Raw genomic sequence first — 13017 nt, forward strand, 5'->3', positions numbered from 1 at the left:
GCCAGGCCGGGCTGGGAGGCCTGCTGGGGAAGGAGTCTGAGCTCCCTCCGGCCAGCAGTGGGCACCTGGAGGAAGGCTTTGCGGTGATCAGATTCATTCTCCAATCGGGTCACACAGTCTGGCTGGAGTGGGGGTCTGGCCCCATGGATCTGACTTTCTCCAAACGGTCCTGCTCCAACCAGAGAAAGGCCAGGCATGTGCTGGGAGCCCCGGACGTGGGCGAAAACCCCAGCGGGTCCATTTTCAGGTGAAGCCTTCTCCTCTCCTTTGGGCATTCCCAGACACCGTCACTCCTTTTGTTTATTACCGCCATCTACTTTTAAGGTCTCCGACACCAGAGGCCAGCCGTCTAGTTTTCTAAATATCCTTGAACATTCTGATGTTCAGAACACGTGAGTTGGCTGTTTTGATCCTTGGAGGGTGCTGGGGGCCGACCTCCCTGAGGAAGGCTGGGCAGAATCTTCAGACACCAAGTCTGCAGGGGTTTCCTTGCGGCAGTGAAGTGTTCCTTCTCTTCCTGGGAACAGGCCTGAGGTTTGGGCAGCTCTAGGCCCCTTGAAACCTTCAGTTCTAATAAAGACGCACAAAGCAAGCTGGCATTCCAGCGCGAGGCCACATCCTCCTCCTGCCCTGGCTGGCTTTCCCGTTTGCTACACTGGCCAGCCCAGGTGCCACAGAGGGGACGTTTGTTTTCCCAGAAGAACAGAACAAAATGAAAACAGAAACGAAAAAAAATCCCAAACGCTCTCACACATATAAATGGGACCGTGTCCATAACCAGGACTGAGGTTGGAAGCACCGTCGCCCGGCTTCGTACGATGCGAACAAAGATGTCCCCTGGCTGCCTTGCTCTTCGGGCTGGACCTCTCGATGTGCCAAGGGAGCCCAGGGATTCCTCGGATCCCAAGTTTTGGTCCACACTTTGGTCACTTGTTTTTGTGAAAATGACCAGTGGACCCCCAACGAGGCTGCTGAGTGGGCCGCTGGGGAGTTTTTAAAAGAGAGAAAGCATCATAAAATGGAGGAGGACCCTCCGGATGGGACCAAAACACGGACACGGGGGGAGCAGGATGCGAGGTGCCCAGGCTGCCAGGCCGGGTGTGGGTCCGATCTGCACGCCCAGGGCACCCCCTGCACTCCCACGCACATGCAACCCTCTGGCTTCCTTTCATCACATCCTCACACATGTAAGGGGTCTCAGGCGTGTCTGCATAGATATAAACAAACATCCGAGCCTGGCATTCCAATAAGCCCCACCGTAGTCCCACGGTGTGGAACGTTGTTTCCCCTCATACTATAGTGAAACTAGCTGTATCTCAGCTCTGCTCCCGGGTTTCCAAGTATCAACAAAAACGTATTTTCCCCTTTCCCGTCCAGTTTAAAGGTTATTCCTAAAAAGCAACAGCCAACTTATTTTTGATTTTTTGAAACAGAAAATTATTTACCAGGAACACACTGATTATTTCTTTTACTCTGTGCTACTCACTTATTGAAACGATATCACTGGAAAAGCCATTTCAGTACAAATGGTAGATGAGTTGAAAAATGGTTTGTTTTCTTTTTTTTTTTTTTTTTTTTTTTACCACCATTGGGGTTACTGACTTAAGGGCAGTTGTAGTTCAGACAAACCCAAGGTCAATCAGTTTGTTACATAATAGTGAAATAGTGCTGTTTTGTACAAAACAAAGCCAGATATTCTTTCAGTTAAAAACATTGGTGATTTTGCCTGTGCAACTTCTATCTCAAGTGGAACATAATTCTAATTTTATCTGTGTTCAAAAAGCAGATTAAAAAAAAAATCATGAGGCTGGAGCTCATGATTTTTCCTTACAGTTAGTTCTCTGAGCAGCCGAAGGAAGGAAAATCACCTTGAGTCTAGCATTTTCTGAGCACACTACAACAGCCAGGTCCCTTAGACCCATCTGGAACGAAATTAATTACATCTACGTGTTAGTTTAAAATGAAATTATTTTATTTTCACTGTATTTTCCTCCAGGCTCTTAGGGAAGAAAAGAAGAAAACAGGATATCGGGGCAAAGGCTTTGGTTCCTCGCTGCCCATTTTCTCTTTAGGCTCTTCTTGGTTTCCAGCTTTTATTTTGTACTGGGTTTTTTTTTGGGTTGAAAAATGTACAAAATGTGTATTTTAAATATCAAATAATTATAGATTTTGAACATGACAAAATTTTAGAGCCACCATACATTTTGACAAAAATATTATTAAAAAATATCGTCTACTCTCACTCCACTTACATTAAAATGTCATTCTTTTCATTTCATATCTTCTGATCTGTTCAATCTGACATTTGTTAGATATGAAAAGTTCTGCAGACTATTTCAGAGAATATTTGGAATAAAGTAAACAATCGATATGTAAAATTTCCACGGAAGCACGCTTGCTTAGGTAACATTAGTTTAAAACGTCGTGTTGTGTTTAAAATGGCAAGCGTCGCTCACGGGCACGGCGGGGCAGCTGCCCCGGCGCGGGTCCTGGTTCTCGGAGGCGGCGCGGCGACGGCGCCCGACGACCTCGTCCTTGCCCGGAGGCCGGCTCGGCCCGCAGCCCCTGGGCGCGCTCCTGCTGTCCCGCGGCCTGGGCACGGCGCGGCCTTCGGGTTTGCTAGCATTTTCCTTTTCTGCGGCGCACGGAGGCGGGGGAGAGACCCCCGCAGGGGCTGGAGGAAGGTGCGCGGCCCGTTCCACCTGCTGGGCCGGGCCCCGTGCGCCTGAGTCGCCACCGCCGAAGCGCACGGCCAAGGCCGCTTGACGGACACCCCGAGCTCATTTCTCCGCCTGGCTTCCACTGGGCTTTCATCTGCCTCCCTCATCCTAACTGGTTCCAGATTTGCAACTTCAGAGGCGCGGGGACTCAGCTGGGTCGCGCTCTTGGCCTCTCGGGGACCCCTCCCCCAACAATGACCCCCTCCCCCGCAAGCGCACGGCCGGTCCTGCGGGGCCTCGGGGGGGGGGGTGGGGAACAGGGCCATGGGCAGGGAGCGAGCTATGAGGCCGGGGCTCGCAGCTCGCCCTCCGCTGCCCTAGGCACTGGCCCGGACTTCCCTGCGCGGGGCGCCACGGCGCTGTCCCGGGGCGCACTGCCTCCGCCAGGTCGGGCAGGCTGGAGGACGGGTCCCCAGGACTTCTGCGCGCGGGGCAGGAGCCCGCGGGCGTCATCGGAAGCGGGCGCGGTGGGGCAGCGCGGTGCAGACACTTGCTGTCGGCCCGCGACCCGGGAGGCTACCCTTCGGGGAGGGTGCGACCACCCACGCCGCCGCCGACCTGGGAACCCGGCCGGCCGCGGCCGAGGCCCGGGGGCGCTGCGGGTCGGGGGCTCTGCCTGGCCACCACTCCCCAGTCCCGCACCACCATCCCGAGTCCCCGTCCTCGGTGGGGAGACCCCCAAGCCGACCTGCTCCGAGCCCGCCAGAGCCCCAACGCCCCGCAACCCCAGGCCGGCCTCGGCGGCTGGGCCCCGCAGGCGCCAGGCACCGGAGGGGGAGGGCCCCGAGGGCCCGGGGCGCTGTTCCAACGGCCAGAAAATGGAAACTGTGCGAAAAGAATCCCCAAATCCGGCCGGGCCCGAAGCCCACCGGCTTACATAAAGCCCCAGCAGCCCGCCCGCGGCCTCCCTTCCCGGGGGCGAACAATCGGCGGGCCCCTGGCCAAGCCGTCCTGGGGTTGGCACCACCGTCGACCCCCTGACCAAGGGCCTGGCGTGACCCCGGGGAGGGGAAGGGGTCTCGGCCTCTTCCCACCGTCTGCCCCGAGAAACATTTAACTAGCCTTTAATCACATTAGCAGCCGGCCCCAATTAAGGACGCGGGCGGGGGAGGCAGGAGGAAACCGCTGGCCGTGTCACTCGAGGATAAAGAGCCTTTCATGCCCCGGGCCTGGCCTGGGGCAACGCGGCGGGCCGCCATCCCCAGCCTTTGATTGCCGGCGCCTGGGCCTCGCCGACGCCGCCATCTCTTGGCCCCCTCCACGCCCCCCGCCCCCCCCCCCCCGCAATATGCCATCGCCCTCGGGTGACCGGGTGGCCGGGCAGGGCAGCGACCCAGGTCCGGGCCGGAGCCCGCGCCCCCCAAGCCGGAAAGGCCTGGCCTCCTCCGGCCCGCGCCTGCGCAGGGGGACCGCTTGAGGGGGCGGCGGGGGGCTCTCGGAGGGCGCCCGGGATGCGTCGCCTGCCCGCCGACGCCGAGCGCCCGGCCGGGACCCTGGTAAGGCCCTGCCCACGGGGTGGTTCGGAGGGAGGGTGACCCCCGCCATGGGCGGCGTGGGCAGGTCACCGATGCTCTCCTGGGCTCCGTCTGGCCTCCCGGGCCCGGAGTGAGCCCCCGAGGGCCCCGGGGCCAGGCCCAGGCCGGGCGCCGCGGTGGCGGGTCTCCGGGGGCCCAGGCTCCGGCGTCGGGCCCCAGGCGCGCGGGGAACACCAGGCCGGGGCGGTGGGGCCGGCCTGCGGCCTCCCGTCGGCTCGCCAGCCCAGAGCGGCGGAGAGCCGGCCGGGGCGCGCGGTCGAGGGCTGAGGGTCCCCCAGGGGTGCTTACCTTGCTCGGGCGCCCGAACCGCGCTCCCCTCGCTCCTCCTCGAGGGTCGGAGCGGGGCGCGCTCTGGACGGGCCGGGGTCGTGCGAGGACAGCGGCCGCCCGCGCCGCCGCGATGCCGGGGCCGCCGCCCGCCGCCGGCCGCGACGCCCGGGGGCCGCCCAGGACCCCGGCCCCACGGCGGCAGCTGCAGCCCGGAGCCGCGTGACCCCGGCCCCGACCTCCCCGCGCTCGGCTGTTGGTCTCGCACAAAAGAGAACACTCATATTTTTCTTTCCCCGGCACCGATTTAACACCCGGCCCGTCTCCCCTCCCCCGAATTACCGCCGACCTCCCACACGCTTCTCTGAGAACCGCTTTCTCTCCGCACACCCACTTTGTCTCGCCTTTCTCCGCTTTGTAATTCCGTCGTTGTAGTCGAGGATGTCAGTATAGCTTAGAAAGTTTCATAGAAAGTCAGAAAGCAATTAGGGAGGCCCTTTTATTGGAGCTTCGCTGGTGCCATGGAATCTTTTAAAGGACAGCCTGAAGCACCGAACACAATCCCATTAAAGCGGCCCAAACTCCCACAGTCCTCAATAGAGGTGCTCAGTGCTTCGACAGACTTTCGTCGGCTCATTGGGAACCGCGGGGTTTCAATCCGTAGTTCCGCAGCCCACTCACAACAGTGCGGCCTTGAACCCCTCACTCCTTCCTTTCTCATCGGAATTTCCACTGGGAAAATGGCTTGCAGGGCCGGAGTGGACATTAATTAAAGTCTGCCGAGCGGTCCGAGGTCTCTGTTTGACAAGGGCTATGAAAACCTCAAGCACTTTCATAAGTAACTCCCCATCCTGACTGTTTGTTTGAAGTTTAAAAAAAAAAAAAAAATTCCAGCCAGTTTCTAGAAACGTGAGCTCGATTGAAATCAACTTTTACCTCTGTCTGCTTTCAAATCGATCAGCCGACGTTTGGAAAATGGGTCAAAGAAATTATGCTTTGCTGAGAAAAAGACCATGTATGACCAAAGTTTCAGCTTAATTGAATTTTAGTGCCAAATTATAACTCACTGAATAACTGGACTTGGGCACAGGGGGGTGAAGGAAAAGGCAATGAAGGACAGGCAATTCTAATGGAAATACAGCCATCCCGAACTGGGGTGGTACGGCCGCACTCGTATAATAAGAACTGCAGCCTAATTCCAAAGGGGTGAGGTTATCACACTGGTTTTCATGTGGGAAAACGGGGCTGGCCCCGGTTTGATTTGTGGTTTTTGGTTGATATTCTTGTGTATTATTTAATGTAGCAGGCGACTCTTCTATAGAACATAGCTTTTCCTTTGTTGTTGTCGAGAATAACTTCTGTTCTTGCCAATAAAAATTAATCTCTTCCTTTGGAAGTCAATATGTAAAGAAAGCAGGTGCTTTAAAGAGAGAAAGTATTTAAAAAAATAAAACAGGTACTTGGTTGTCAAAGCAAAATGCTGGGTTTAACACAATTAGGGTTTTGCTCCTGGAGTGTCATCACCGTTGTTCATTTTATTAAATAGAAGTTTGTATATGGCAGTTTCTGGATTGATTTTAGGAAAGGAGAATAGGTGATGGGCTCATAATTAAGGAGTTATAATTTAGGTGGCAGTGAAATGAGCACCAGTTTGGGGCAGATGGGTTGTTTGCTAAATCTATAAGGGGATAGTTAAAAATGAGCTTGCAAAAGGTGGATTTTTGATTTTTGAAGTTTGTATTCATCATCAATTATTTGGGACTTTTTCTCAAAGTTGCCCCCTTTTCTCTTGTTTTATTGCTTTTTTCTGGCCCTGCTGCCGCCAGGCTCAGCTCCCCGGCCTGTGACCTCTTGTTTTGCGTGCACGCTGCGCCCTCAGCCAGTCTACTGGGTTTCTGCATCTCCTCTGCTTGGATACATCCGGACCTCTGCTAGCCTAAGTGGAAAAGGACAGCAGGCTTCAAGCCCCCCGAAATCCAACCTCAGACACTTTGCAGCCGGGCCTTCAAAATCTCCTGCCTCAAGCATATCAGTTTCTTCGTGATTCCTTCACCAGCTTTTCTCTGTCCTGCCTCGAGACTTCCCTCTCACCCTCTCCTCACCTGAAACACCTTCCACCTTCCTGTCTACCTGTCCGGACTGCACCTCTCAAACCAGGCTCAGACCACATCGATGTGGCCTGCTTTGGACTCCCGGGGAACTGTCTTCCCGGCTTGGCCGTCTTGGAGGGCTTGGTGCTCCCACCTGCGTTTCATTGCCCTGTGCTTCCTTCTCACAGTGTAGCTTGACTTTGGGGATGTTTCTGGTTGAAGAGAAAACAATGGAGGCTCCTTGAGAGCAGGTGTCATTTTACACCTGTCCTGGGGCTCAGTCAGCACCCAGCACCCACAAAATAGGCCATCATCCATCCGTCAGCCGCATGCGGATGTGTAAATCAGAATCACATTTGGGCAGGCAGCAAGGAGAGGGGCGGTTACAAATGTGCCCGTTCCCCGGAGGTGCAAGCAAGGTCCACGTGCTTCTTTGCTGAACTCATAGGACCTGTCCCTGGACTTTTTCAAACAACGTAAAACTCTTTAAATTAAATGGAAGCTTAAATTGTTTAAAAAGTGAATATGACTCAGTTGGACTGCAAGAGAAGGTGGAGAAAAACCAAACAAAAGCAAATCCAGAAATCCGAACAGTTCAGTCTGCTTTGGATAGTCTTGATTTGCCCAAGAAAAGGAGCAGATTCCTGAGAAACAAGCAAGAGATTCTAAAAGTGTTGACTTGTGGCAGGTGCAGGGCTGCCCGGGCCGTCTTCTAGGAGATGGCCCTACGCCCCCGCAGGTCCTGGGTACTTTAGAAAAAGTGCCATCCAGGGCTGTCCCCGTGTGCCCGGAGAGGCTGAAGACAGGCACTTTCTTCAAGGAGCGTAGCTTACCCTGGATCCTGCTGAAAACCTGGCGACCGACCGGGCTGGCCCTGAAGAGGATGATGAATTCCACTCTGGTCAATAGCACATGATTAAAGTACAAGATAAAAATGACGCGAACAAAGGCACCTTGAAAACTCTTCGGGGAACAAAGAGATTAGCAATTGCGGTGGTACAGGAAGAAATGAAAATGATGAAAATAACTCAGGAACTTGAAGGAGGAACATTTAACATTTAGAATTCAGTGCAAATGTGTTAACCATCCATCTGAGAGCAAGGTATCTTATCTCAACCCTTAATCAAGTTAACCAAACCAGGAGCGTTAGCGTTTAGAGATGCACTGTGGTTCTGAAGGGGGCCATCCTGAGAGAGTCTTCATGTTCAGCTGAGACATTGAATTTCCTTCTGGAATATCATATTCTCAGCTCATGTTTGCAAGGAACAGTAAGATAAATCAAAAGAAAAAGCAGGTATATAAGACACAGAGCTGGATTTGGAGGACCGCCAGGTTAAAACGTACATGTGGCACTCTTTTCGAGCTGTTTAAAAAACTTTGAAAAGCTTCCTCTCTTTCTCCCTGAGGAAAAGTTTCAACAGATGGCTGGGTGGTTTAAGCCTTTCCCATCCATGAAATCCCTGACCTTCTTCTCCTGTGTCTCTTCAACCACGGCCTTAGACTGGATGAAATGCAGAGCCTGTTCACATTATTTTTGGAGAATAGTTTCATGTTCTGATTTTGTTCCAGTTCAATCGTTTAAGAACATATGTAGGTTCAGGTTCATTTTAAATTGGTTCGCTCAGTGTACTTCTGGGGTGGGGGGAGACAGAAACAAAACAAAACAAAGCAAAAATACCTCCTTTAGACTTATGGTTCAACACAGAATTAATATTGGGGTTTGGGCCACCGATCGGTGAACGGTGCTGTGTGTTGGGGGTTTGTGAAGGACAGCTTTGGGTCAAGACCAGGTCATCAGTTTTAATCCTAAGGGTCACCCTTCTTATTCACAGTAATTTTGGGGCTTCTTTATCCTAATTACACACCAGGCCCCTTGCATCAGATTTTGACAGTACCGCTCCACACAACCTTTGGGGCTGGATGTTTTTCAGAACTTAAGATTTTTTTCCCCCATATTATAAAAGGGGAATACAGTGTAGAGGCTGTGTATTATGGAATCGGTAGCCCAGAAGCACTCCTTTATCAAACCTGTGGGCATTTTCACAGTAAACATATGAATCTTCACTTTCAGAGGCATAAAATTGAGACTATAAATAACCTCACGTGCTAAGTTTAGGAAATGACGTTTGGTTTTCAGAGTTTTTTGGAGTTTGGGGCTTGCACGTAAGGAATTGTGGTCCTGGATTACAGAACCCCTACTCTTTTCCTTAAAAAAAAAAAAAAGGCGCCGATTCCAGGCTCCTTCAAGATCCTTTCCCATGGGTCAGTTTTAATTGTAGTATCAGCGTTTCAGTGTTATTTGTTTAGAGAATGCTTATATATTTTCAGAGAATTCCCAGAAACCTATGGACTAAAGACCACGCTTAGTGTGTTACGAGTGCCCGTTCTAACATTTCCGAGGCCCACTTCGACGTGTCCTACTGTAGGTAAGAGAGTGACCACAGGAGGCATCCTGCTGGCTGGACAGAGCGCCAAGGACAGCAGGTGACCTCCAATAGCGATGTCTCACTCCTCCGCCTGCCAGGAAAGTCTCCCAGGCTGAAAAAAGCAGCAAGTGACTTCATTTGCCTCTGACCTTTTGAATGAAAATAAACTGTACATGACTAATAGAACCTAAGGTACTAAGAGGTCCTTAAAATGATGGAAATTGGCCACCAGCATGTGGACGGGCCTCCTGCAGGGGGTAGAGCCTCGGTTGCATAATCCCTACCGTCCCATCCAGTTTTGACTCAGTAAGCCGGTGTGACCTATGTTAAGTTCTAGTAAACATCAGCCGTTTCAAGAGATACACATATTTTGCCCAGAAACAGCCAGCATTCCAATTTAAATGGGAATGAAATGTACATTTTAATGATGACATTTTTATTTTATAGGAAAAGTTGCGAGTTGTTTGTGAATTTGTTTGAGTTTTTGTAGGCCCGTAAGAGCCGATTAAATGCACATGGGCCGTGTGCCCTCTCAGAAATGTCAGGAGTCTCCGTTCAATTTTACCTTGTGTTGGACACAAGTATTCCACCTACAGGAATGCACTCGTGCAGGTAAAGTGGAAATCCTGGAGAGGGCCGGTCCACAAGGCCAGTGTTCAGTTTTGCATGCACTTCAGGAATACATCCAGTGCTCAAAGCAAAATGGTCCTGTGTTAGTCATGCAGCTTTTGAGGGGGTCTTGGGGTTCTGGAAGTGTGCAGAGGTCTTGGCTTCACGGAGATGGCAGCTGACACTCATAAAAGAGGAAGAGAAGGTTAGGAGGCCTGCATCCCCTGTGTTTGATAGGGTTGGGAGGGGGCAGAGGGGGAAGCAGCAGGTGGCTCCCAGGAGAAAACCCTGACAGGAGCTATCCTGGTGCATATTTTGGAGCTGCCCAGAGTAGTAAGATGGGCCTTAAAAAGATGACTGAAGCGGTGGCATCCTGCCTGATCTCTCACCCACTGGCCCAGCATTTGTGTCCTGACATGTATACTTAAGCTCACACTGCCGGGGAAGCGCCCGACCCCAGAAAGCTTTAAAATGCTGGCAGATGAACACCCCCGGAAGAGCAGAGGCCAGGCCTGCCCTGTGGCAATGTTGTCATCTAAAGTTCTTCTTAACATTTCTCACGTTAGCACTGTTTCACCTGACGATCTCAAGGTGTTGTACTGAGCTCTTTACGGATGAAGCAATTTTGCATGATTAAAATTTGGGGAGACACTGAAGGTGTAGGCAGGAGAAGAGAGAGCTGGGTTACACAGAGGGTCAGAGGGACGAGTGACAGCAAATCCAGACACTGCCTGAGCCAGCGGGTGAAGTCACTGCCCTCAAGGTAAAGAAGAAATCGTCTCTGCCTCTTCCTGACCCAAGGCCCAGTGAGAGCCACTGGGGAGAGGCATTGTGTTAGGTGCATCAACAGGGGGCATTTACGGGGGACCCATCATCCAGGCCAGGCAAAGAGGGGACACATCCTTGGAGAGGTGGTGCCTGAGCTGAGGCCCACGGGGTGAGCTGGCATTGATCAAGACTAGGGATGGTATGGGGTGATGCACGGAAGGGCATGGTCCAGGAAGAGAGAACGGACGGCCGGAGAAGGGAAGGCGGGGCCCTGGGGACCCCTCTCCATCACCAGGCCTCCGTTCCTCAGCCGCAAGTCGATGGGGTGATCTCTTTCCCTACAGCTTGATCTGCCTAAATCTGGCCTGGATTGCAGCAAGTTCAAGTTCTGCAGACTTTAATAGGTACTCACAGAAGAGAAACACCCGATGGGCAATTTTCCAACAATCGATGTAGAGGGAGGCTTGCAGATACTGATTCATGGGCCTTTTTGGCTTAACACTCAGCATCTCTGTGTCTGTCTTGTCTTTAACTCACGTATTCAGTGAAGCTTTGTTGAGCGTCTGACGGGTCTAGAGTGCTGGCCCAGGCGCAGGGGTAAATGGTGGGCGGACGGCTGCGGTTTCTGCCCTCGTGGGGCTTACAGTCTGCAGAGGGAGGCTCTTCAGGACAATAGCAGCAGCAGCATGTGACTCAAGTGGCTCTTCAATGGCTGCTGTTTCAGCAGCTCAGAAGGAAAGGAACCTTCAGCAGACATCTCCAGGATCCCTGCCGTGTGCCAGGTGCCCTGTGAGATGCGAGGTGGTCCCGGCTCTCAAAGAGTTCAGGGCTTGGTAGGGAAGGACAGGGAAGGTCATTCGAGTGTTAGCAGTGGTAGAGGTCTTGGGGGCACACGGAGGGAGTATTCAATACTACGCGTGGGGCATTCCAGGAGGAGGGGAGACCACCAAACAGCTGACTGTCTCTGGGGCACAATATGCCCTTTGGGGGGCTGGGGGAGAGGGTGGGTTGGCAGTGGTCAGGGGCCGGAGCCAGATGGCTGGGGCTGGCTTCTCCTGGGCTTGTCTGCAGTCGTTGAATTACATGCTCCCGGATGACAAGAATTATGAAGGTTGAAGTCGTCCCATCGAAGATATTCTACTGAATTAAGTTCATATTTTATATAAAATGTTCTGCAACGTTAGGTATAATTGGACATCGCTTAAAAGAAAAAACCTGATTTCCCAAATGTCACCTGGATAGCTATTTCGATGTCAGATTAAACTTCCTGCTGAATAAAGATTTCCAGTGTGGAATGCCAAGAGCTGGTAGGGACATGGGTCCTTTTCTGGGACAACAGTGACCCTTGCTGCGGACTAGAAATGCATCTTGAATTTCACGAGAGGTCGGCGGTGAGACCAGTCACACTGATGAATGTTTCCCCAGACCATCACAAAGGAAGACTTCCCTCCCGCTGGCCCTGTGTCTGGTCAGCTGGGTAGCTCGGGATGACTGCTCGTGTTGTACCTTTTTTTTTTTTTTTTTTTAACATGTGTTGTACCTTTGGGTACCGTTTCTGGGATTAGGAAGGAGGAGGAAACGTGAGGATGGCAGCGGGAAGCAAGCCGCTTCCACCTGTTCTGGAGCCAGCTGGTCTGCGCTTGCTGAGGGGAATCAGGTGATAGCAATTTCTGAGGGTGGTTTTTCTGCAAGTTTCCTATTTTTCTCCCTGGTGTGTGGCAGAGCCTCCTACTCCAAAGCGGTGGATGCCAGCAGTGGCCGAAGTAGCTGGTCAGCCTGCCTGGGACTCCCTGGCAGGTTTCTCCTTCTCAGGCCGAGAGAGCTGCCTGCCTGTACAATGAAATCGATTTGTGGGCTCAGCTGAATACTTTTTCTTTTTCTTTCCTTTCTGTCTCTTTTTTCTTTTTTAAAGACCAACCGATTAGTAATTAGTTGTTCAATTCAACTGTTTTTCTCTTTAAAATTTTTTTTTAATGTGGTAGAATTTTTATTTTTTTCTGGGCAAATTTTCAGGATTTAATTGCACTTAAAAATTGTGGAGGCTGTCAGAGTAAATTGCAGATAGAATAGTTTTACCCAATAAAACTAGTCCTGTGATTGCCATCATTGTCAGGCTTCTCAGATAAAGTTGTGGGAAGGACAATTGAAGTCTACACGGTGAACCGCACTTCAAATCAGTATTCAGCACAAGGCTCATCATGCTGAAAGACAGAAACCCAGGGTAGCAGCTGCGATGTTGGAGAAATCAGACATTGATTTTAAAATGATTTCAAAGGCTGCCCACCTAAAGAAAAGGACAAATGTCTACCCCAACGGGTTTAACTTAAAGCAGTGCAATTAAAAACTTTGTTTTTATTGAAATATAGCTGATTTACAATGTTGTAATGTAGTGCAATTTAATCTGTGAAAAATTTTTGAAAAGACAAAAACCATTTCATAGCATTTTTTTTTTTTTAATTTCTTCCAGCTTTTAATTATTTATTTATTTATGGCTGTGTTGGGTCTTCGTTTCTGTGCAAGGGCTTTCTCCAGTTGCGGCGAGCGGGGGCCACTCTTCATCGCGGTGCGTGGGCCTCTCATTATCGCAGCCTCTCTTGTTGCG

The 13017-nt window shown here is 51.7% G+C and overlaps 1 long non-coding RNA gene across 1 annotated transcript in view; it reads right to left on the bottom strand.

The window, feature by feature from the left end:
* The window catches only part of LOC309654825, a 32523-nt gene extending 27875 nt beyond the window's left edge, over nucleotides 1-4648 (bottom strand). The window contains exon 1 of the long non-coding RNA XR_014260461.1: nucleotides 4544-4648. This is a non-coding gene — a long non-coding RNA (uncharacterized lncRNA). The remainder of the gene's footprint in view (nucleotides 1-4543) is intronic.
* Between the last annotated feature and the right edge of the window lie 8369 nt (nucleotides 4649-13017).

This window comes from Balaenoptera physalus (assembly GCF_965194825.1).
Source record: "Balaenoptera physalus genome assembly, chromosome: 2".
Classification (NCBI taxonomy): domain Eukaryota; kingdom Metazoa; phylum Chordata; class Mammalia; order Artiodactyla; family Balaenopteridae; genus Balaenoptera; species Balaenoptera physalus.